The sequence below is a fragment of the Piliocolobus tephrosceles genome, chromosome 1 (assembly GCF_002776525.5).
Source record: "Piliocolobus tephrosceles isolate RC106 chromosome 1, ASM277652v3, whole genome shotgun sequence".
NCBI classification, from domain to species: domain Eukaryota; kingdom Metazoa; phylum Chordata; class Mammalia; order Primates; family Cercopithecidae; genus Piliocolobus; species Piliocolobus tephrosceles.
Genome location: NC_045434.1, coordinates 87,577,225 through 87,601,262, shown reverse-complemented (window position 1 = coordinate 87,601,262; position 24,038 = coordinate 87,577,225). Strand labels below are relative to the sequence as shown.

The window sequence follows — 24,038 nt, the reverse complement described above, 5'->3', positions numbered from 1 at the left end:
TGTCACTTGTGAGGTGGAGATGAAGCTGACCCACCTGACCTGCATTCCAATTAGGTAAGGTAGCACTTGCTCTCCTCACAGCCTAAGGAACTGGCTTCTTTTCTTTACCTATTTGTTGCTAGGCTTGTAATGGCCTTAGAAGCCCATTCTTACATCCTCAGGGGATTTGTCAGGACCAGACTAGAAACACACCCAATCTTGCTAAGGGCCCTTTTTAAATCTCTTAACCCAGCTCTTCTGGGAACTGTTACTTGCAATAATTGGGAGCTGATAAGTCTTATTTACAATAAAGTACCTCCAGTGACTTTAGGGCCTGGAGACAGAGATTTTCTTCTTAGGAGTTCTCCTAATGCCTAATTCTAGGAACACTTTAGGGAGTGCAGGAAGGTAAGATTCTGTCACTAAACTCCTCTCTTTTGACATTTTTATTATTGCTAAGTGTTTTTAATTAATTGATTAAGTGGTTCACTTATGAGCAAATACTTGTGAAAATTAACAATTCAAGGCAATTGCTAAATTCCAGTTGATTGATAAAGACATTTATAGTTTAGGATTTAACATGAAGTATTTAAAAGGAGGTGATACAGATTGGGCCTTGAACTCTATCCAGAGAGAAAACTTAGAGACGGGAGACAGTTGGGTGGTAACATGGTGGTTTGCTGGAGTTAGCTCAAGCTGTCTCTTACTGACTTGCTAGAGCTGATTGCACATTTCCCAGCTCCTTGTTCAGCAACATCATATTGGTAGCATGAAATTATCAGTGGTAGAAATATTTGCACCATGAAAATTGGTAACTGCTGGCTGGGCGCGGTGGCTCACTCCTGTAATCCCAGCACTTTGGGAGGCTGAGGCGGGCAGATCACCTGAGGTCACGAGTTCAAGACCAGCCTGGCCAACATGATGAAACCCCGTCTCTATTAAAAATACAAAATTAGCTGGGTATGGTGGTGGGTGCCTGTAATCTCAGCTACTCAGGAGGCTGAGGCAGGAGAAGCTTGAACCCAAGAAGCAGAGGTTGCAGTGAGCCAAGATTGCACCACTGCACTCTAGCCAGGGCAACAAGAGCGAGACTCTGTCTCAAAAAAGAAAGAAGAGAAAAAGAAAATTAGTAAATGCTATAAATCAGGGCTTTTTCACTGTGGAGAACTGGTTGTTAATATTTACTAGCACACCACTGGTGGTCAAGGAAGTAGAACACAAATGTAGAAATGGAAGTGTAGAAATGGAGTTAAGACCACGCTAGGCTCCCTCTTACAAAGGAGATTAAGGAATTTTCAGTTTATCCACAGACATTGAGGTATTGTTGATGACATTTTATTAGTTGAGATTATTTTGGTTACAAGTAATAGAAAAACTAAACTTGAAATGGCTCAAAAATTAAGAAAGGTGCATTTATCTCATATAACAAGAATTTCAAGTTGGACCACTCTGGGATTGGTTAATTCAGCAGGGTACTGAAGACCCAGATTCTTCTAATATTTTTGCTCTGTCATCCTTAGCATGTCAGTCTGGCCTCTGACCAGCACAACATTTCCAAATCCAACTTTCAGCAGCAGAGGAAAATAATTTATTCTTTCTTTTCATCTCTTTGTAAGAGCAAAGAAGTCTTTCCCAAAAGCCTCCAGCAGATTTTCTCACATCTCGCATTGGTCAGAACTCTATCACATGCCTAGATCAAGCACTGGCAAGGGGAACGGAGCCCTATGATCCATTAGGGTTTCACCTGTGTTCCTCCCACTCAGCCCCCACCCCCTACACTGAGGCCAATCTCCCTTGAAGCCGTGTACAGCAGGCTGGTTACCTGAACCTAATCAAGGTTCTGTAGGCATGGAGGAAGAAGGAGGATGGACATTGGTTAAGCAACCAACATGTTTGCTAGAGTTTTTGAAAAGAAAGAAAACATCCATGATATAATTTAGGAAGCGGCCGGGCATGGTGGCTTATGCTTGTAATCTGAGCACTTTGGGATGCCGAGGCAGGTGGATCACTTGAGGTCAGAAGTTCAAGACCAGCCTGGCCAACATCTCTACTAAAAATACAAAAATTACCTGTGCGTGGTGGCACATGCCTTTAATCCCAGGTACTCTGGAGGCTGAGGCACGAGAATTGCTTGAAGCCGGGAGGCAGAGGTTGCAGTGAGCTGAGATTGCACCACTACACTCCAGCCTGGGTGACAGAGCCAGACTCCATCTCAAAAAAAAAAAAAAAAAAAGAGGGAAAGACAAAAAAAGAATTTATGAACCATGATCTTAGCAATGGTGTGCAAGCAGATAGAGGGCCTGGGATTAGGGAGGCTCAGTCATACTATTACAAGGTGCTAAATATGAAATAACAATCTGCCAAAACAATGCTTTCAATTGCCAATTGGCTGCCAATTCATTCATTCATTCATTCATTCACTTAATAGATATTTAATAAATGATTGTTGTGGGTCAGATACTATGCTAGGTACTATATATAAAATGGTAAACTTAGCTAATGGAGCTTCAGAATCTAATGGGTGAAGCAAATATCAATCAAATAATCCACAAGTAAATGTAAATGTTTAACCTGGTTAAATGTTATCAAGAAACCCTGGATTTTTTTTAAAAAATTGAGGTAAAATTCACCTATAGTGATCTTAGGTATACAATTTGATGTCTGTGTGTAACAGCCATCCTGATCAAGACACAACATTATCAACATTTGAAGTGTTTCTAGTTTGGAGCTATTATGAATAAAGCTGTAGTGAACATTCACATACAAGTTTTTTACACATATATTTCATTTCTATTGGGTGAATTCCTAGGGAGTGGAATTACTAGGTTATAGGGTAGGAATGTGTTTAACCTTATGAAACTTCTCCCTCACCTGGCTTTTTTTTTTTGAGACACATCTCGCTCTGTCACCCAGGTTGGAGTGGTGCAGTGGTGCAATCATGGTTCCCTGAGCCTCAATCTCCCAGACTCAAGTGATCCTCCCACTTTAGCCTCCCTAGTAGCTGGGACCACAGGCATGCACCACCATACCTGACTAAGGTTTTTATTTTTATAGAAATGGGATCTCCCTATATTGCCCAGGCTGGTCTCAAACTCCTGGGCTCAAGCCATTCTCCTGCCTTGGCCTCCCAAAGTGCTGGGATTTCAGGCAGGATCCACCATGCCTGGTTGAGCCCTAGATATTTTTTTAAAAAAAAATATAGATTCATGGTCTTCAGTTCCAAGAAAGAATTCTGAGTCAGTCTGAGGTTCCTAGGCATGTATAATATGTCGTTTTTAAAAACTCCCCAGAACCAATGGTCTAAATTATATTGGTGGCGGTGGAAAGGAAGTTATTTTAGTCTGATTTTCTTTTCCACCACAAAAGCATATAAATGTAAATAATTTTTTTCCCTGCCTAGTTACAAGCTTTCTCTGAACATTTTCCCCAACTCTAGCCATTAGCCCCAGTACTGAAATAGTCTCTCTTTTTAGTTTCTCTGGTGAAATGCAAAGCTCTGGTTTTTCTGCTCTTGCTTAAAGTGATATAAAAGCTCAGGGAGCTCCTTGAAGCAGCCCTTAGAATTGCTAAGATGACTTAAAAAAACAAACAAACTGATCTCTAGGGTGGAAAATAACTTTGGACAGAATAACAGTTGAGGGTGTGTGGCCCTGTGTACACTGGTAAGATTTTCTCTGGTGCTTTTACCTTTTTTCCCCTTACTATTCTACCTAGCAGCAAAAAATAGTCAACTGTGTTCTGGCTGCTGCCAACGTCTATGTTAAACAACTGTCTCTGAGTATCCAACCTAGTGCCAGCCTAAATGGCTACATATCACTAGAGAAGAAGCCTCTAGTTTCTAGGCAGAGAAACTGACACATAGGAATGGGAAGGGAGTCACTTAATGGATTAGGGACTGGTTGAGCTGGGACCAGAACCCAGGTGGCCTGGCTCCCAGCCCAGCTGATCACACTGCTACCCACACAGCTTGGGCTGACCAAAGACAAGCAGCCCATTGAGCAACTGCACAAACAACAATGAATGATGGATGGTCAGAGCAAGAAACAGGCACAAAGCAACTGCGACCCCATCACTTCCTGGCCCCTAAATTTCCAGGCAAGCCTATAAAGTGTGGTCACTTAAATGACTTTGACCAGCAACTTGGCCCAGCTTTCAAATCTGGAGACTTTTTATGGTCACTGCCAAAAGAAAAAGTCTGTCTTATATTGAGGGTAGAGTGCCTTTGAGCTCCATGTCTCGTTCTATTAAGTCTGTGGCAGTGGCATTAAGACTAGAAAGACATATTTATATGAGTATGACCTGGTTCTGGACAATTGTGGTGAAACAAGGCAACTTTCAGATTCTGAGGCTCCTCTTCTACAAATCTGTGCTCCCACGTCAGATTTAACTAGCAAAGGGTAGGTGTGGTCAGTGATTGTTGTCACAATCATTCCAGAATGCTTGTGTAGAGTTACTAGAATTTCAGTCATTTCATTCTAAAGTATTTTCATCCCTCTCACCTTTCCAGAACGACACCCCTTTCAGCTCCTTTTCAACCGCTGTAGCCAACTGATTCTACCCCAGGGTCCCAAGCGTCCACCCCATACCCCTCCACTTCAGTTCAGTTAGAGTTCAGTTAGAGTCAATTTAGGTGACCAAATCTCATCCTGCTCTCCTCCTTAAATTTGCCACTAAACCGTAGCTAAAATTTGTGGTCCCTATATGCTTGAAGCCCAGCCCAAATGGCTTTACTTGTCAACCTGTATTGTACGTCTTGGATATGCCCCCATGCAAGGCACTCTGACTGGTTTGGCCTTAGTATGTATGGATGGCCTTGGGCCCAGCCCTAAATTTTCAATTCTAAACCCAGGTGTATCCCTAAGAGATACAGCTGTCTAGGAAATTTCCCTGTTTCAGGTGTCAGTTTCCTATTCTGAGCTAGACAATTCTAAAATGTCTATGCCCTACGCCTCCCGTTTAGAAACTGAGGAAGAAGTGAGGGGAACAAAACGTTGACTGGACTATTTGTTTTTACATAGGCATAACGGGCACAATTAGACAATAAGCATTATTTTGAACATGCAGACCAGGTGCTACAATGTTAGGAATCTGAATTAAAATTTCAGATGTCTTTGGTTAGAGTATAGCCGGGGCTGGCATCGTTTTGTGTTTGTCATAAAGAGGTATTTATTAAATGGCCTTTCTTTCTTGAAACAGTCCACACAGGCCTAATACTTATTCATTCATTCAACAAATATGGAAGGTCTACTATGTGGCAGGGATGGCTTATTATGTTCTCATAGCCATAGCTCATTGTCACTCATGTAGGACATATACAAGTTCTGCTATATATAATATAGTTTTATGTATTTTACTAAATTGTGAAACCTTTGATGTCTGGGATTATATCTTGTTAAATTTTGTATCCCCCTGTATCACTGAGCACAGTGATACACATCACAGGGATACAATACATGTTTGAACTATGCCACAATTTTTTTTTTTTGAGACGGAGTCTCGCTCTGTCGCCCAGGCTGGAGTGCAGTGGCCGGATCTCGGCTCACTGCAAGCTCCGCCTCCCGGGTTTACGCCATTCTCCTGCCTCAGCCTCCCGAGTAGCTGAGACTACAGGCGCCCGCCACCTCGCCCGGCTATTTTTTTTTTTTTTTGTATTTTTTAGTAGAGACGGGGTTTCACTGTGTTAGCCAGTATGGTCTCGATCTTCTGACCTCGTGATCCGCCCGTCTCGGCCTCCCAAAGTGCTGGGATTACAGGCTTGAGCCACCGCGCCCGGCCACAATGTTTTAAAGGACATAACAAACGCACTATATAACTTTTTTTTTACTGTTAGCAGTCTAAAGCAGATGTATCAACAGGGTATCACTGTTATGCAAGTAAATAAATACTAAGTGTTTACAGAGAAGGGTATGTTCACTTCAAGAGTGAAGGAACAAGAGAAATCCATACTTGGGTGGAGACTGGTCGGGAAGAAGCTAATTTTCCTCCGGTCAATCCAGAATAATTGTGTAGGTTTACCAGAATTTCAGTCCTTTCATTCTAAGTATTTACATCCCTCTCACCTTTCTACAACTACTCCACCCCTTTCAGCTCCTTCCTAACAGCTGTAGCTAACTGATTCTACCCCAGAGTCCTAAGAGTCCACTCTGTACTCCTCTACCTCCGCTTCAAGAATGCTCCAGACCAGGAGCTTTAGGGACGCGGGTCAGGAAAACACGGGGTCACGCGCGGGGCAAGCGCCAAACTGGCCGCAGACTGGGGAGCGGCGCTAAAGGCGGGGCTGCGACGGGGCGGAGCGGGAGGAGGCCTGGGGGCGGCCTGGGTGTCACCACCAACCCGCTCCGGCCGGAAACTGGCGCCTGTTTCCGGCCGGACAGCCGAAAGCCACCGATCCTGAACCAGCCGCCGGAGCCGGAGTGGCGACCGGGGTGTGGAGCGAGCAAAAAGCCACTGGGGGAGGCCAATCCCGATCAGCGCCTTCTGGCTCCAGCTCCAGATCCTGTGCGGAGCAACAGCTGCGGTCGCCGTCTCCACCACCGCCTCCGCCTCCATCGCCGTCGGGGGAGGGGCCGGCCGGACCCCTGGGTCACTGCCGAGGAATGAGGAGAGGCGGTCGGGCCCCGCGCTCCGCCCCGGCCTAGGGCCTTGCCCCGGGAGCCGCGAGGGTAACGGAGCCCCCCGCCCTGACACCGTTCCCTGTCTGCTCCCGCCCCTCCCGGCTTCTCAGACTCGCAAACTCTGCTCCTCAGATCGCCACTGTCCCCTTTCTCCTTTCTGATTCTGTTTCACCCGAAGCCATCTCCCCTCGGCACTCCTTTCTCGCCCTGACTGCTCCTTGCTTCGTCTCAACCTCTCCTCCTTCCTTTCACCTGCGTTCTGCGTTCCCACCCCGCGTTCTCCAGCTCCCGGCCTCCCTTCCTGAGCTCTGCTGGGCAGTTTGGAAGGTCCCCCCTTATCAGCTAGACTTTCGGGAGGGATGGTGGAGTTTTAAGGTGATTAAGATGCAGTCTGTTACCCCCACAGTAGGATAAAGTTCATTTAAAATCTCAATATAAAACTAAAATGAAAAGCAAACAAGCTTATTCTCCCTATTGATAGCCTCCCTAAGGTGCATACAGTAATGGAGGAAAGGCGAGAAAAAGGTGTGTGTATGTGTGAGAGAGAGACGGAGGTTGACGGATTCTAGGGCAATCTTAAGAACTTTAGAAAAAAGAAAAGTTGCGATGAGCCGATGGAAACTTTAGAAGCTGATGATGAGTAAGTAAGCCGGGGGCTGCGTGATCTCACTCTTCTCATAATTACTAGGTTAACGGTGTGGCTCCGGTCGGGATGGAATGGGATTTGTTTACTGGGCCGGCGTATTTTTAGCTTGTCGGCTCACAAGGTCCAGCGCTCAGAGTCTCTCTCTCTCCCTCCTCGTGGTAGTCTTTCTGTCTAACCTAGGTGGCTTCTCTGGGCAGCTGTAAAAATTTGAAAGTAGAAACTGACTGGTGGAATTTTATGGAAGAAGTTCCCCACAAACTTTTCAGGCAGCTTTTCATGAATGCAAAGCCAAGAATTAGCAGGACATTGCCTTTTATTTTCCTTATCTTTTTGTACGTACTACGTAACGCTTTACTTAGAAATTCACAGGCTGCTACTTTTTCAGTCTTTGGCCTCTAGTACTGTATATTTAGGAGATTTTTGAGGAGGCTGGATCCCTTTGTCTTTCAGAATCTATTTCAAAGGTAGAAAAGGACAGAGTAGAGAAAGAGGTGGCGGTAAGACTGGCTCCAAAGAGTTGCTAACCCCTAAATATTTAAAAAACAGTTTCTGTGCTATGTAACTTCTGAAAACATTTGGAAAATTTTCTTCCTCCTAAATGAGATTGCATTCCTGATGGGGAGAAGACTTCAGGGACCGAAGCTGGGTGGCTAGGGAGAATCAGAGGTAGTTAAGTATTTGCCGTGTATAACTTACAAATACATTATGCGCAAACAATGAATTAATTATACTCTTTGTCTTCATTGTTTTTCAAGTAGTTATTTTAACGTTTAGTAACCAACCTGCTGTGCTAGTCTACTGATATTTTGAAGGCTGAACAAAACTGTAAAATAAATGAACTTGATGTTACTCCTCTGCAGGCTGAATACCGGACCGTTCTAATTTCCACTATTGACCCAGCTTGCCTCAGAGCCCCTCCTTGACAAAGTGGCCAGTTACTGTGTACTTAGAGATTGCAAATGAATGCAAGTATTAGCTCACAATAGGCATAATTAAGAAGGTAAATATGCTGAAAACATATTCCAAAACCAAAATAGATTTTTTCGATTTTACCCCCATTTTTGATTATCAGCACCTTTCTGCCAATAATTATCCGTTAACATGAATAATTTAGAATTGAACAGATGTCTGCTTTGGACATTACATTTTCAAGATAGAAGGAAAGATGGAAGGAAGATAGTTTCCAAACTAATTTTTTATTGTCGTTGCCTTATTTGACTTATTCCTTGCTTTTAATACCGAAGACTCCCTCAGAAAAAAAAAATGTAAAACTTTGCCAAAGCAAGAGCTTGCCATCTGCTGACTTGTATAAGGCAGGGTAACTGGTAATGAATGCTAATCGTTAGGTGGCCTTTAGTGGCCTTATGTTGCCAGCAACTTGGAAAATTTCCCAAAACTTTGTTTAATCTTTCTTTTGAGACCCCTATTTAAAAAAAGATTTAATTTGGAGATGAAAATCTAATTTTTAAAAACCACATACACCTTTCCCAGAATCTGTTGATGATCAATAATTGTTTTGATCTGTGTGAGTTGATTGGTGCCAATATTAGTGATGATATCTGGGTAAATTCTATTTATATCTGCATCTGGCAACTCCCCTAAGTTGAACTGCATACTTTATTCCAGGGCAGGGGGATCAAAGGGGTTGAAGAAGCCTAGGAATGAGTGGAGAGCTGCCTGGTAGTCCACCACTATTTCTAGTTCTCAGAAGGCTTTATTTGCAATTTTGAAATTCAATGTATGTAACCAAAATAAGTACTCTGATTGTTATGAGGGCACTAAGTGCGACTTGTCAAAGTTTTGGAGCTCTTGAGTATCTTAAGCATGCTAAAGACACTGGCCATTATAGTGCCTGTGTGTGTGTGTGTGTATGTGTGTATGAGTAGCCCTCTCCTTATCCTAAACACTCATCCCACCAAAGGGAAAATCCTTAAACAGTGCTTTGAAATGTGACCTCAGTAGTGTCTTTCCTATGGGAACTTAGGAGCTGTGGAATAGCAGACTGTGGAATCTTTTTTGTAGCCTCTGATAAATTCAGGTAATTAAAAATTTGTGTAACTGGAAGACAGATACAGGGCAGTTTTTCTCATGAATGCCTGAATTCAGTTGACTTCTTAATATAATAGAAGGGAGTTGTTTGTTTGTTTTTAAATAAGCCATCCTTGCTGAGTAACAATTGAACACTTCTGTGGATAAAGCAGTCTCCATGGTCCAGTGACAGGCTTTAGGGAGGTATAAAAGATGTAAAGACATGTGTCCTTGCTCTTGGGGTTGAGGGTGGATGGGAAAGGTGGTATATAAATGGGAAGGCAGACTATTATAAGCTTTAACATTTAGGAAACAACATACAGACAAAAGCAAATTTAACATGCTGATAATTATGTAAGGGCTGAGAAGACTTGAAGTAACAAAGAAAGAATCAGTGAAATAAATTAGGGGAGATTTCTGAGTCAATAAATTTTGAAATGGACTTGGGAGGCTATGGATGAGTCATAAAGAGATATGGGCTATTGAGTTAGATGGGTCTTCGTTCAGACCTTGGGTCTACTTTTTACCATGTGACCTTGGACAAGTTAACTTCTCTTCCTTATCTGTAAAATGTGAGCATTCAAGTAAATGAAATAGTTATTGGGTTGGGAATAAAAGAAAAGAAAGGATCTTCCAAACAGAAAGTATAGAATGTACAGTGTGCAATGATGGTATGAATGACTAAGTTGTGAGTGGGGGGAATATATGAGAGTGACTGTAGAGAATGTGGGCTGGGCAAGTCATGGGTAGAGCAGGCAAGAGGGTGGAGGGGACTCAGAAGCCAGACTCTGTTGGGTGTTGATAGAAGGGTCAATAGAATCATTGTAGATCCTTGAACAAAGGACGGATTTAATGAGAAATATTGAGCTCTTTGGTTCAGGAACTCAGGGACAAGGAGTCAGGCAGGCATCCGTACATGGTGACTCTTATTTTCTTTGCCATCCTGGCCTGAAGTGATACAGCCAGGAGGCATAAGATTCCTTGTAGAAGTTTTTGTGTTTACACACCTTACTATGCTGAGCCTGCTTGTGCCTGTCTCGTAGTACACCATCCTGTGGGGAAGTCTCAAGACTATGGCCGGATTCTCCTCAAGAGCTTATAGTAAGGACAGCATTATGTTTCAAGTGCATTTAACTCTCAGTTATCTCTGCTAACGTAGGGAGCACTGTTGTAGGTAATTCAGAACTTAATAAAGACATTTCTTGGTTATTTTCAACTGTGTGTTTTTAGGATTATATCTTATCCCTTTATTTCCTCTAAGAAATAGTTCTAGATAAGAAAAATTACTAAACTGTTATTTGTGGTGACCCACAATGAGTTTAATTCTTTGCTAGGTGCTATGGAGAACTAGGAAAAATGACAACTTTGTGCCCTTGAAAATACATTTTTTTTTTTGTTTTGAATCAGAGTCTCGCTCAGTTGCCCAGGCTGGAGTGCAGTGGCGCGATCTCGGCTCACTGCAAGCTCCACCTCCCGGGTTCACGCCATTCTCCTGCCTCAGCCTCCCAAGTAGCTGGGACTACAGGCGCCCGGCGCCACGCCCGGCTAATGTTTTTGCATTTTTAGTAGAGACGGGGGTTTCACCGTGTTAGCCAGGATGGTCTCGATCTCCTGACCTCGTGATCCACCTGTCTCGGCCTCCCAAAGTGCTGGGATTACAGGCGTGAGCCACCGCGCCCGGCCAATACATTATTTTTTAAACCAGATTTATTTTCATTTTTGGGGATTATACTGATACTGAAATAAATTTGCGTTTCTAAGCTTATATTACCTGATGGCCAGGAGAGTACACTGATGATGATGAACAGTCAATCTTGTATTAAAGGTTTGGCCTTAGAACTCCATAAAATGAATAATCCATTTGTGGATAATTAAGACTAGATTACACTGAATATGTTGATAGACCAATTTCTTTTCAAAATCTGTATGGATTCAATGCGGCCTCCTAGGCTGTCTTATCTTATGTCTGAGAATGACTGGCAGGTGATGCTTGTGTTCCAGCCAGAACGAGCCTTCACTCACAGTATCTGGACGAATGCCACTGCATTATGTTGTGTTGTTGAAGATTAAACCGGCTTTCTCAAAGGACTTGTTCTTTGTAGAGGCTCTTCCAGATATCAGCTTCATTGAAAATCTGTCAGACTTTTCCTCCTGTAGGAAAGTTGTTTGAAAAATATGTCTTTTTTTCTGAAGTGTTCACATTTAAGAAGTAAACAAAATCACATGCCATTCTTTCATCCTTTTTTTCCTCCAGTTGACTTGCTTTCCTCTATCCCTGCCACCCTCCCCCACCTCTTTATAATCATTAGCAAACTGTGATGTCACTAGCACAGGATTATTATTTACTTCTTGAATCAGGAGATTGTAGTATTTCTGAGCTAGAAATCAGGTGGAAAAGTCAGGAATCTTATTTTATACAACTAGATAGGGATTATTTTCGACTTTTTTTTTTTTAGGATTATACTTTATCCCTTTATTTCCTCTAAGAGACAGCTTTAGATAATAAAACTACCAAACTGTTATTTGTAGTGACCCACTACAAGTTTAATTCTTCGCTAGGTACTACGGAGAATTAGGAAAAATGACAACTTTGTGTCCTTAAAGAGTTTACAGTCCAGTTGGGAGTAAGGAGAGTAAGAGGGAATGAATACTTGCTGAGCCTCTTAATATGCCAGACAAAATTTTAAAATGTAAAACTATATTGTTAGTTACATAGTACAGACCTAATACCATAGGTATATGGGGAGAAGAATACTCAGGTAGTTATGTCACAGATGAATTATAACTCATTTCAGATCTTAATAAATAGGCCAGACATGGTGGCTCGTGCCTGTAATCCCAGCTACTCAGGAGGCTGAGGCAGGAGAATCACTTGAATCCAGGAAGTGGAGGTTGCAATGAGCTGAGATGGCACCACTGCGCTCCAGCCTGGGTGACAGAGCAAGACTCTGTCTCCAAAATAAATAAATAAAAGATAAATAAAAGTGTATTAGGTACAAGGGATGAAGATGAAGAGGATAACAAAACATTTCATATTGGAGCTGAAAGGGATCAAGCAAAAGCCTGGAAACAGGACTATATCTGAGATGTTCTTGGGGCAGTGAGGAGACTAACTTGAGTGGCAGTGAGCAGTAGTGAAATGAAGGTGGGTAGGTTGGTTTGGAGCTGTGTTTATAGAGGGTGTTAAAAAGCCAGGCATATATATATATATAAATATATGAAATTATAATTTTTTTGAGACAGGGTCTTGCTCTGTTGTCCAGCTCAGACTGGAGTGCAGTGACTCAGTCTTGGCTCACTGCAGTCTCCACCTCCTGGGTTCAAGCGATTCTCGTGCCTCAGCTTCCTGAGTAGCTGGGATTACAGGCGTGCACCACCGTGCCCAGCTAATTTTTGTATTTTTAGTAGAGACAGGATTTCACCATGTTGGCCAGGCTGGTCTCAAACTCCTGACCTCAAGTGATCCACCCACCTCAGCCTCCCAAAGTGCTGGGATGACAGGCATGAGCCACCGTGCCCGGTCAACTTTATATTTTAAATGATAGAAGATTTTTGAATAGAATAGCGGTGTGATGATACTAATACACAGGCTGGCTTGGAGGGAATGGAGATTGACACTGGGGGTGTGTGAAATGATGAGGCCCTAGTTAGAGTTGTGGAGGGTAGGCTAAGGAGAGGAAAGAGTGAAAAAGAGACTGTGAAGGAAAAATGGAAATTAATGAGGACTGGATGTGGGAGATGAAGAAGGATGATGAGTCAACTACGACTGTGACACATTATGCCTGGGTGTCTGAGACATTGACTGAAATAAAGAAGTTAGGAAGCTTTCCTCATTTTAGGGAAATATGATGAGTATAATTTGGGATGTGTTGGATTTAAAGTGGCAATGAAATGTCCAAATGAAGGCCATCCTGGGTGTGAGCTGGGGTAGAGATGGGGGTAGGTTTGGAAATGCAGTTTTGCAATTCATGGCCTAGATGTGGTAGCTGTAGCCAAGAGAATTAATAAGCTCTCTGAGGACTAGAGTTTAGGGAAAGAGCAGAAGGGCAAAGAAAATGGTACTGATAAACTTAAACACGTCTAAACCTAAACATGTCTCCTATCTTGTAAACACTGTCCTAGGCACTGAGATGGAGGTAAGGCAGACAAGGAACCCATGAGGAGCGTATGGGTCTAGTGGGAGGAGACAGATATGTAAATATATAGATGGAATGAAGTGTGATAGATGCTGTGATAGAAGTATGTAGCAGGGAGAGTGGGAGCCCAAGGGTCAGTTCTCTCTTGGGCACACAGAGGTTGGAAAGAGCCTCACCGAGGAGTTAGCATTTGAGTTGAGCCCTGAAAGATTAATTAAGGATATACTCTACAGATGACAAGCGTTACATTCCAGTCTGAGAAAATACCATGAACAAAAGCTTAAAGGAATGAAAGCCAGACTTTTTCAGGTAACTTTTACTTAATCATTATGGCTGGAGGATGGGTTGGAGGGCAGGCTGAAGAGGTAGGCAATGCTGGATCATACAGAGCTTTATCTTACACTGCAGTATATGATAAACCATTTAATAAGTTTCACATCCTAGAAAGATCATGTCAGTGGTGTGTAGGGTGGATTGGAGATGGAGAAAGCAAAAGTCCTTTCAGTAACTTCATTATGCTGAACACATTTATTGAGAGTGATCATATTTATAGAATCCTGGAATCAGACAACTGGAAGGACTGCTATGCTTTCTTAGTTTTCCTCATTCACTTTCAAATAGAATATCTGAGGTTTACTCAGGATCACAGAAGTGGGTCTGTGATAGCTTGGTCTAGAATTCAGTCTTCAATATGTACTAGGTGATTAATAAAGGTGAGTTCACCTCTCTGTTCTCTCCCAAGTCCCATTTCAGTGTTTGTGTCATTCTACCACATTGCATTGTACTAGACGATAGAAGGACTCAATGTCATTCCATTCTACTGTCTTTTTTTAACCAGTCCAGAGTGAATAGAGGTATTTTCTTAGGTCTGACTGAGAAAGATGTGCCCTGAGAGTACCATTGGGAAGAGGGGCAGTTCAGTGCCCTGGACTGGGCTGAATAAGGTGTTAGGATTTTTTTGCTGTAGTGATTCAGATGTAGAAGAATGTCAAGGTATTTGTTCTGTTGAGTGTCTTTATCTCTGTCACTAAGCTCCCTTTGTTTTCTTTTAAACTTAGTTTTAATTTGTGCCACTGAAACTTGTTAAATAAGCTATGATAAATTGGGCACTGATTAAAAGTGTATTTATCTAAAAAAAAAGAATATCTAAACAAAGTTTAGAAAAGTTCAGGGAAAAAACTCAGACACAATTTTGAGCCTACAACCCAAATTTGATGGACATTAACATTTTGTCTTGTTTTATATTTCTTTCTTTAAAATATTAAATACTCAGATTCTGCATCTTCCCTGTATTTTTATTTTCATTGGATTTTTATTTTCATTGGATTTTTATGGAGGGAAATTGTTTGGTTTTAAAGTGCCAAGCAAGAGTTTGGATTTTGTGTTTTAGTCACTTTTGCTGGAGGAGAACAGAACAGGGTAGAGGGCATCCTGTAAGTCCTTAGGTACCCCTGGGAGAAGTTGGCACTTAAGGACGTGTGGAAGGATGGATACCTTCCATTGATAGGCCTTCCTCAAAACTTGTCTGAGTTGTGATTTTTAAATTATTTTCTCTGGGCTCTGTCAGCATCTTCCCCAGGGAAGGGCCTTGGTTTGGAAGCTGTCCACTTTAGCAGAGCTGCCAAGTCTTAATTCTTTCTCAAGTGGGCAAGGGTACATTTTGTTTTTGTTTGTATTTGGGAGAGGGAAGGGGTGGGTAGAGAGGAGGCACAGAATAGCTACTCACAGTGAGTACTTATCTGAATTCCTGTGTAACTGGAAGTTTCCTTGACTGTTTTAGGGGAGATAACTTGGTTACACTGGCATTTAAATTATGTGGGAAGGTGGTTTTTCACTCCCCTCCGCTATCTGATTTGAGATGGCAATAAACCTTCTTATCCATTGTTGTCAGTCCCCACTCTACCCTGTTCTAAGCTCTGCTTGTGCACGCTGTTTGAGGGATGTGAAGGCTCCTCTTCACTCTAAAACTAAACAAGTCAGATATCTCCTTATAGTTTCGGGAAACCATTCTGCTCCTTATGTTTTTGTGTTGACTCCTCTATTCTTCCAATCACCTGACCCTTTATTAATTTTACAATTTTGCATAATGAGATATTTCAAACATTTAGAAAAGTTCAGGGGAAAAACTCAAAACAGTTTTGAGTCTGCAACCCAAATTTGATGGACATTAACATTTTGTCATATTTGTTTTAGATGTCTTACCCTCTTTAAAATATTAAATGTTATAGATATAGCTGAAGTTCCACCCTGCATCCTTTCTTCCTTCCTCTTTCTCAGGAAATGACTACTGGCCTGAATTGATGTGTTCATTCCTTCATGTTTTATACTTTCCCCCCCCACATCTTTATTTATTTATTTATTTTTGAGGTGGAGTCTTGCTCTGTCACTCAGGCTGGAGTGCAGTGGCACAATCTCTGCTCATTGCAACCTCTGCCTCCCGGGTTCAAGTGATTCTCTTGCCTCAGCCTCCCAAGCAGCTGGGATTACAGGTACGTGCCACAATGCCCAGGTAATTTTTGTATTTTTAGTAGAGATGGAGTTTCACCCTATTGACCAGGCTGGTCTTGAACTCCTGACCTCAAGTCATCTGCCCACCTTGGCCTCCCAAAGTGTTGGGATTGCAGGCAAGAGCCACCACGCCCGACCCCACATATGTATTCATAGGCAACATATAGTTTTGTTTTGAAATCTTATATAAATAGAATCATGTATGTATCCTTTTGCAACTTTTTTTTTCCTCAAGATTGCTTTTCAGATGTGTCTACAGGTAGATCTAGTTCATTCAGTCACCTAAGTTTTAAACCTGTTTTCTCCATTGCCCTCCCTACTTGTCCTATTTTTCTGTTTGTTTGTTTTTTGTTTGCTTTTTTTAAGACAGGGTCTTGCTCTGTCACCCAGGCTGGAGTGCGGTAGCGCCATCTTTGCCCACTGCAACATCCACCTCCCAGGTTCAAGTGATTGTCCTGCCTCAGCCTCCCGAGAAGCTGGGACTACAGATGCGTGCTACCACACCTGGCCAATTTTTGTATTTTTTCGTAGAGACAGGGTTTCCTAATGTTGGCCAGGCTGGTCTCAAACTCCTGACTTAAAGTGATCTGGCCGCCTCGGTCTCCCAAAGTGTTGGGATTACAGGTGTGAGCCACTGTGCCCAGCTCCCACTTGCCCTGTTTTTTTTTTTTTATTAAAAAAAACTTACCCATTCATAAAGTCCCAGTGTAAACTATCTCTTCCACAAAAACGTTCCTGATTTTCTTTTTTCTCCAGCAGGATATAATCTTTCCTACAACTGAATCTTCCAATCATTTTGTTGGTACTTGTCATGTGGTAGCTGTGTATTCTTGTATTTTGGTTTATTTGTGCCCTTGGCATGCCTCTTCTACTATACTGTAAGCTCTTTGAGAGCAGATAAGTAGTCTCTTTTTCTTTGTATCCCTTATGAGGCATGCTGTAGAAACTTACACATAGTAGGCATTCAGACACTGTTCGTGACTAAATAGATTATGAACAACAACAAAAGGCCATCCTTTATGTTAGTGAACTATTAATTTGACTATTGGTGTGGACCCCATGAAAAATAAAGCTTATAAACAAACACTTGGCACTGAAAATTACATAAAAATGCCCATAAATGGTAAAAATAGTCAAGACTAACTTCCTGCAAGGGTGAGAACAAACATTTCTCAGAAAATGAAATGGAAATTGATAGGTGATAGCATCCCAATTGGGAAACTCCTGGGAATTGATCCTGTTGGCTTTTGAGGCAGCGTATTCATGTGGCCAGACTCATTTCACTAGCTATCAGATTCTGCTTTTGTCATCAAGGTCTTGACACCTTCACAGGAGATGGAGATGGGCCTTAAGAAAAGGCAGCCTGTCTATTCACTTAATAAAGACTGCTAAGGACCAACATGTGTATCCAATTATTGGATACACCCATTCACACATATATATGTACATGTACTTTTCACCACACTCCTTTTTTTAATGATGAGGCCAGGTCGTGTATCAGCATATTTTGAAGCTTTTAATTCTGTAACATATAGTCCCAATATAACATTGTTTTGGCCTTATGGAAGCTCCTCCCACCCCCAAGTGGGAAATTAATATTAAGTTAAACTATATGAAATTGCCATTTTGTAGGTTAAAAGCAGTCAACTCTTGACAATTTTGATTGGTTAAACCAACACGTTGTGACGTTGTGATTTCCTTTTGGCATTCTGAAAGGCAATATAATGGACCTTTTTGAAGTAGATAATCCCAAATCCATTTTTTTTTTTTTTTTTTTTTTTTTTTGGAGCCAAGGTCTCTCTCTGTCACCCAGTTTGGAATAGAGTGGCATGATTGCAGCTCACTGCAGCCTTGACCTCCTTGGCTCAGGTGATTCTCTCACCTCAGCCTCCCAAGAAGCTGGGATCCACAGGTGTGTGACACCATACCTAGCTAATTTTTTACATTTTTTGTAGAGAGGGGTTTTGCCGTGTTGCCCAGGCTGATCTCGAATTCCTGGGTTCAAGCAGTCTTCCTGCTGCCTCCCAAGGTGTTGGGATTACAGGTGTGAGCCACTGTGCTCGGCCCATTTATATGTCTAAAATGCATTTCTGAACTTTAATTTGCAGGGGATTTTCTTTTGCAGTTATCTTTAGCTCAAATTTTTAATAAATGCTTTTTATTTCTGAGCACACATTTAGTATATTTGAGAAGGTGGAGGGGAAACGTATGAGAGTTGTAGGCCACAACAGGCTCTAGGAAATAAGCCTGAGATGAACATTTTTGCTGTAAATATCTCCATGTTATTGAGTTGTCTTTAATGAGGTTATAGTTCCTATGAGTAAATGACTTATTCCCCCTCTTACCTGCTACCCCCATGTCTCCTCTCTAGTCTTGATAAGAAGATCTGGTTGGGGGCGAAAACCACAAAAAAAGATGATTGCCCATGTCTCTTTGATGTTATTTGGGGTCTTAAAAGGAAAGAGGGCAAGATCCCTAGTTCCTAGCACCAGATTGGGAGCCACAAGGTTGGGGGTGGGCGCGGGAGGAGAATGCAGAAGACAGGGGAAAGGGCAAAGAAGCTGAGTAGGTAGGAGTTAGCAGATGTTATAAAATAGGATTGAGGAACAGGAGCAGAAAGAAGGGGATAGGTATAAACATTTAAAGGGCTTCTGTTTCCTCTCATTCTTCAAAATCTGGCTTAGAATTCTTTATAAGCCTTTTATCTTAACTATATCAAAGTTGTATCCAGGCTACACTCTACAGATCCCTACTTAGAGAATATTATAGATAGAATGCAGCTTTGAAAGTACCAGTGCTGTGTTCTAAAATAGTTCTTTGAAAAGTCAGGGTCATTTTAAATGAGTTGGTCTACTAGTGCCTTTTGAATCATTAATAGCTAACATCAAAAGAAAAGGAGGAGTGAATTCCTCTGAGGCTTTAGTGTTAATAAATATGGATATTTACATGAAGGTAGTCGCATGTGAAGAATTAAGGCATGACAATGGGAAAATACAATGACACTAACTAACAAAAATGTAGTTTGTTTATTTATTTATTAGAGACAGGGTCTCACTATGTTGCCCAGGCTGGTCTTGAACTCCTGGGCTCAAGCCATTCTCCCACCTCAGCCTCCTGAGTAGCTGGGACTGTAGGTATGTGCCACCATGCCTAGCTCCAACAAAAATATATTTTAGAAACTTACCTTCTCTTATGTGCTCCATTGTGAGCATCTGCTTTTGCCTCCCTTGAACTGGTAGCTCACCTGGCTAAGTAGGAAACCATCCATTTCCTGAAAATGTCTATCAGTTCTAAGGGACAGGATTCTCTGACATCAACAATACTTGGTCCCTGTTGTTTACTGACCATGGATAGAGACTTTCCATACCCCTTCTTAGAACTCTGAAAATATAATTTGAGAGTAAGACTTAAGAGTTTCTGTGTCCTAGCTTCTTTGCTTGCCTGAAATAAATTCCTGGCTCTTTGGCACCAGGTGTCCTGTTATTTTAACAACTTTAAGTTCCTTCTTTCTCATGTCTTTGTAGTTTTATATAATATACTAGTTCATTATGAAAATTGAGATTTAAATCATCTGTGCGAGTTTCCCTTGATGTTTGCTGCCTGATTGAAACTACAAATTCCTTTCCACCGAACACTTGCTGTGCACTGGAATCTGGGCACGATGCGCTAAGGAGATGCCAAGGAGGTGTTACCCAGTAAATAAATAAGCAGGAGGAGAACTGGCCCCTTGGGAATTTATGTTCGGGGTTACATAGGGCATGGTTAACATGTAGATAAATGCATATAAAGAAAAAAATGTGAGAAACAAATATAGGCTATGTAGAAGTATATATAATATCATATAGCATTTTAGAACTGAAAAGGGATTTACATATTGTCATTTTCTAGGTGAGGAAAACGAGACCCAGAAAATTTAAATGACTTGTCTAAGGTAGTAGTTACTATCAACAGTGTATTGGATATCTGTTCTCTGAAAAGTGAGGCCTCCAGTATAATATAGAAACAGTCAAAGTCGTTAAGAACTCACTAATTATCTGTGAACACTGAACATTTGCATAAGTAGATAAATAGTAATACAAAGTCCTAGGTACTAAGTACCAGGTGAGGAGTACAGTTACATAGCTATGTAGAAGTTTAAAGGGAATAGATAGGGAAAAATTTTACCTTTATGGTAATCTAGACCTCAGAGGAGAGAGAAATATAGTGGGGAAACATTCAAGGTGGAGGACCAGTGAGCCGAGCTCACCTTGTTTTGGGGGCAGGAAAAGTAAGTTTGTAGCACAGTGTTTTACCTAGGAGGGCGATAAGATCAGTAAAGTTAGTAAAGTTAGAGTTAGATAAATTGGAGCGAGACTTAAATCTCAGCCAAAGGAATTTGGTTTTTATACTTATAGTGAAAAATATCTGAGTAGGGAATTGTATTGTACGAATTAGTATTTTAGGAAAACTGATTTAGCCTTGTGGTATAAAATAGAGGAAAGGATACCAGTTAGAGGACTGTTATAATAGTCCAGGAAAAAGACTGTCTACAAGGGTAATGGTAATGCAGAAAGAGGGAGAGATTTGAGTAATTTGAAGAGAGATAAATAGAATTTGGTAATTGATTATCGTGAAAAAGGTTAGATAAGAATGATCACACATTTTCAGTCTGGGTAATAGCAATAGGGAGAACTGGGTTTGGTGGGTTTCTGATGCCTCTCCAAAGTGGGGTACCTTGGTAGACAGCTTTGAAAGGTACTGAGTCTGGCTCAGCATTCTCAGTGGATACTGAATTCAGGGTTTAAGTAACTGGTTTATGTTTGCATGCCTAGTAAGTAGTAGGACTTGGTGTGTATAGTCCGTTCTTTTGATGGTTGTTTAGTGCTCTTTCTACTAGATCACATTGCTTGAGAGGAGATGGATCAAGTGGTTAAAAACACAGAACGATGCCTGGAAAACGAAATGGGAAGTTGAAGACCACATTATGGTGAGGTTTAACCACAAACTGTTTCAGTTCCTTATGGGTTTTCCTTATATTTAGACACAAAATGTGTGTACTTATGTCTGTCAGGCTCTTAATGCAACAGTGGCCTGGGTTTCTTAGAGCTATCTTCTGAAATTCAGTTCTTCATATTCAAGGGGAAATATTTCTTCAGATTTTGGATTTAACTGCATATTCTCTCTGACTCCCAATTTGAAGATACAATTAGTGTCCCCCCACCCACCGTCCCTGCAAGAAGGTAGGCTTGCTTGAGTTGAAAGCTGTGGGTGAAGTAGCCTCAAAGGCCCATTAGTCTTTTTTTTAGTAAAAGGAAGAGAGCTTTAGACTAAAATCTTTCAGGCTTATTTACGTTGTCAGCAGTTAAAAACAGTTTACTGACATAGATCCTATTACCTGAAAGGGAGAGTAACTACTATAAATCAATTGAGTATTTTTGCTAATAGGAGATTTTTTTACGGGGTTGAATAGCCTTAGATCTTTTGTATTTGCTTTTAAAATACATAGTCAGGCATATTTAAGATGTGACTCATTCCTACCCGTTTTCTTGTTTTCTTCTTTTGCCAGACTTTTGTTTGTGTGATAACAGATACTTGAGGATTGAAAATACAATTTTCTGAATCAGCTAACACTTGTTATGCACCTACCATAAGGGACTGACACTGTTATTTAATTTCGTCTGCCAAGACTAAATATTCTCGGATTTTTTGACTAGGAACTCAGCTGCTTCCTGGAACTGAGCTCCTTGCTCTCACAGTCTTAAGCATTTTTAAATGTTTTCTACTAGGTAATACTCACAAGAAATCCTTGTGCCTGTTCTTAAGCTGCTAACTCCAGAGTAAGCACCACTCATCCTAGGTATGGCCCATGGTGATAGTAGTAAACATCTAATGCTTGGCTTCTTCCATGCTTATCCCATCTTATTCTTTGCCACAGCTCGTCTGTCATGTTTGACCTGGCTGGAGAATAAAGGGAAGAAAACTTTACTATTTAGTAGTGAGATCCTAGCCTGAGTTATACTAAAGACTTTATATAACACCTCATTTATACTCATAACAATTCCATAAAATAAATACTCTTATGCCACCTTACAGATTAATTCATTCGAAGTATGTATTAGTGTGATTTAGGCACTGTTTAAGGTCCTGAGGATACTATAGTGAATGTCAGATGAAGTATCTGCTAAGCAATAGAGACGTTAAATAATTTACCCAAGGTCACAAATCAAGAAAGTAACAGGTAGGATTTAGATACAGCTCTAACAGATTCCAAAAGGAATGTCTGCAACCATTGTTACATCATGCCACTGTTTACATATATTGGATGTTCTCTGTGAATATATAAAGGCATAAAAATAGGTGGAACCCCAGTTTTTTTTGTGTGTGTTTTTGTTAAAAATGTTCTTGATGAATCTAAGAAAGAAATGTGTCTTGGTGCTGAAAAGCATACCTGCACAATCATGCTTCTCCTCTCTTCCCCTTGCCTCTCCCTTCTCCCTCTCCACTCACTTGTACCTGGGTATAAACTGGACAGTGTGATCTGCTTTGGCATTTGAATGTGTTTGTGCTTTGAGAACTAGAAGAATGTTGTTTGCTTGTTTTTTTTGACTTCCTGAAAGTTCGTGCCTACTTGCAGGTTCTTTCTTGTAGCACAATGGTGAGTAATGTGTTGTTAACATTGTAATGTGGTCATGCGAGTTGGAATTTTTTTTGTTTTCCCTCAGTTCTCTCTGATGAGTATGCAGGTAGGGACTCTTGAGTCAAACTTGCCTGCTCAATTCATTCAAGTAGAAAAAGCTTTCTGTATTCAGAGGACTAGAAAAGAGTTTTGAGGTTGGGAACAATACCAAGATCCAATGTCTTTTGCATAGCTGAAATTCAGTTTTTTTTAGCATTCTAGGTCTATTCTTTAACTTGTGCTATCTAAGAGAGAACTTGTTTTAGATTATGGCCACTATTACCATGTGCCATACCTGGGATGAGTGGTCTTTACTCTGGAGTTAGCATCTTCAGAACAGATGCAAGGATTTATTTTGAGCATTACCTAGTAGAAAGCTTAAAAAAATTGCTTAAGACTTAGAGCGAGTAGCTGAGCTCCAATAGGAGTTGAGTTCCAGTTGAGTTTTAAGGATTAATTAGGTGGGATCAAGGTTGCCACTGTTTTTTCTTTCTTTCTTTTTTTTTGAGGTGGAGGTTTGCTTTGTCACCCAGGCTGGAGTGCAGTGGCACGATCTTGGCTCACTACAACCCCTGCCTCCCAGGTTCAAGTGATTCTTCTGCCTCAGCCTCCCAAGTAGTTGGGATTACAGGCACACACCACCACGCCCGGCTAATTTTTGTATTTTTAGTAGAGACAGGGTATCACCACTTTGGCCAGGCTGGTCTCTAACTCCTGACCTCAAGTGATCCACCTGCTTCAGCCTCCCAAAGTGCTGGGATTACAGGTATGAGCCACTGCGCCTGGCCAAGGTTGCCAGTATTAGAACTGTCTGGTATTGGAAAGCTCATCACTTTAGTACTGGGGATCCAGGAGTATCTGGGCATGGTTCGTGAGGTTAGCGAGATAATTTATGTGGATGTATCTAACCCACAAGTAATGAATGGTACTTTAATTAGGTGCACAATAAACGTTAAATCTTCAAAAAGTCCTTGAATGCTAAATGTTGTCAGTTTGTCTTTCTAGAGCAGCTTCTTCATTATTAGTATTCCTTCTGTAGAAGAATATTTATTGTTTAAGTGTGGGTAAAGCATTTGGGAAAGAGATTGAGGTAAACAAAGATTTATAGTGTCAAATTCTTGCTGAGACTGTAATCTTAACATTTATACATTGAATCAGTTAGACCTAGCATTTAAGGGGATAATTTACGGGGAAATTTTTTCTGTGATTTTTGCATTGCTAGAGTCAGTCCAATGCTTTTTTAATAGAAATAACTTCTTGAATTGAAAATGCTTGCTCTGCAGTTCCAGTTAAATTGGGTTTGATTAGCCAGGCATAGTGGCAGTCACCTGTAGTCCTAGCTACTCAGGAAGCTAAGGCAAGAGGATTGCCTGAGCCCAGTAGTTTGAGGTTACAGTGAGCTATGATCGTGCCACTGCGCTCCAGCCTGGCGACAGAGCGAGACTCCATCTCAAAAAAAAATTGAGATGGAG

The 24,038-nt window shown here is 41.3% G+C and overlaps 1 protein-coding gene across 4 annotated transcripts in view; it reads left to right on the top strand.

The window, feature by feature from the left end:
- The first annotated feature begins 6,303 nt into the window (after positions 1 to 6,303).
- The window catches only part of OTUD7B (OTU deubiquitinase 7B), a 73,067-nt gene continuing 55,332 nt past the window's right edge, over positions 6,304 to 24,038 (top strand). For 2 of the 4 annotated variants that reach the window (XM_023213571.3, XM_023213568.3), the window contains exon 1: positions 6,305 to 6,641. The gene's annotated coding sequence lies outside the window, so the exon portion shown is untranslated. Of the gene's footprint in view, positions 6,642 to 20,772; positions 20,878 to 24,038 lie in introns of all 4 variants that reach the window. The other 2 variants (XM_023213570.3, XM_023213569.3) reach the window with 2 other exon arrangements.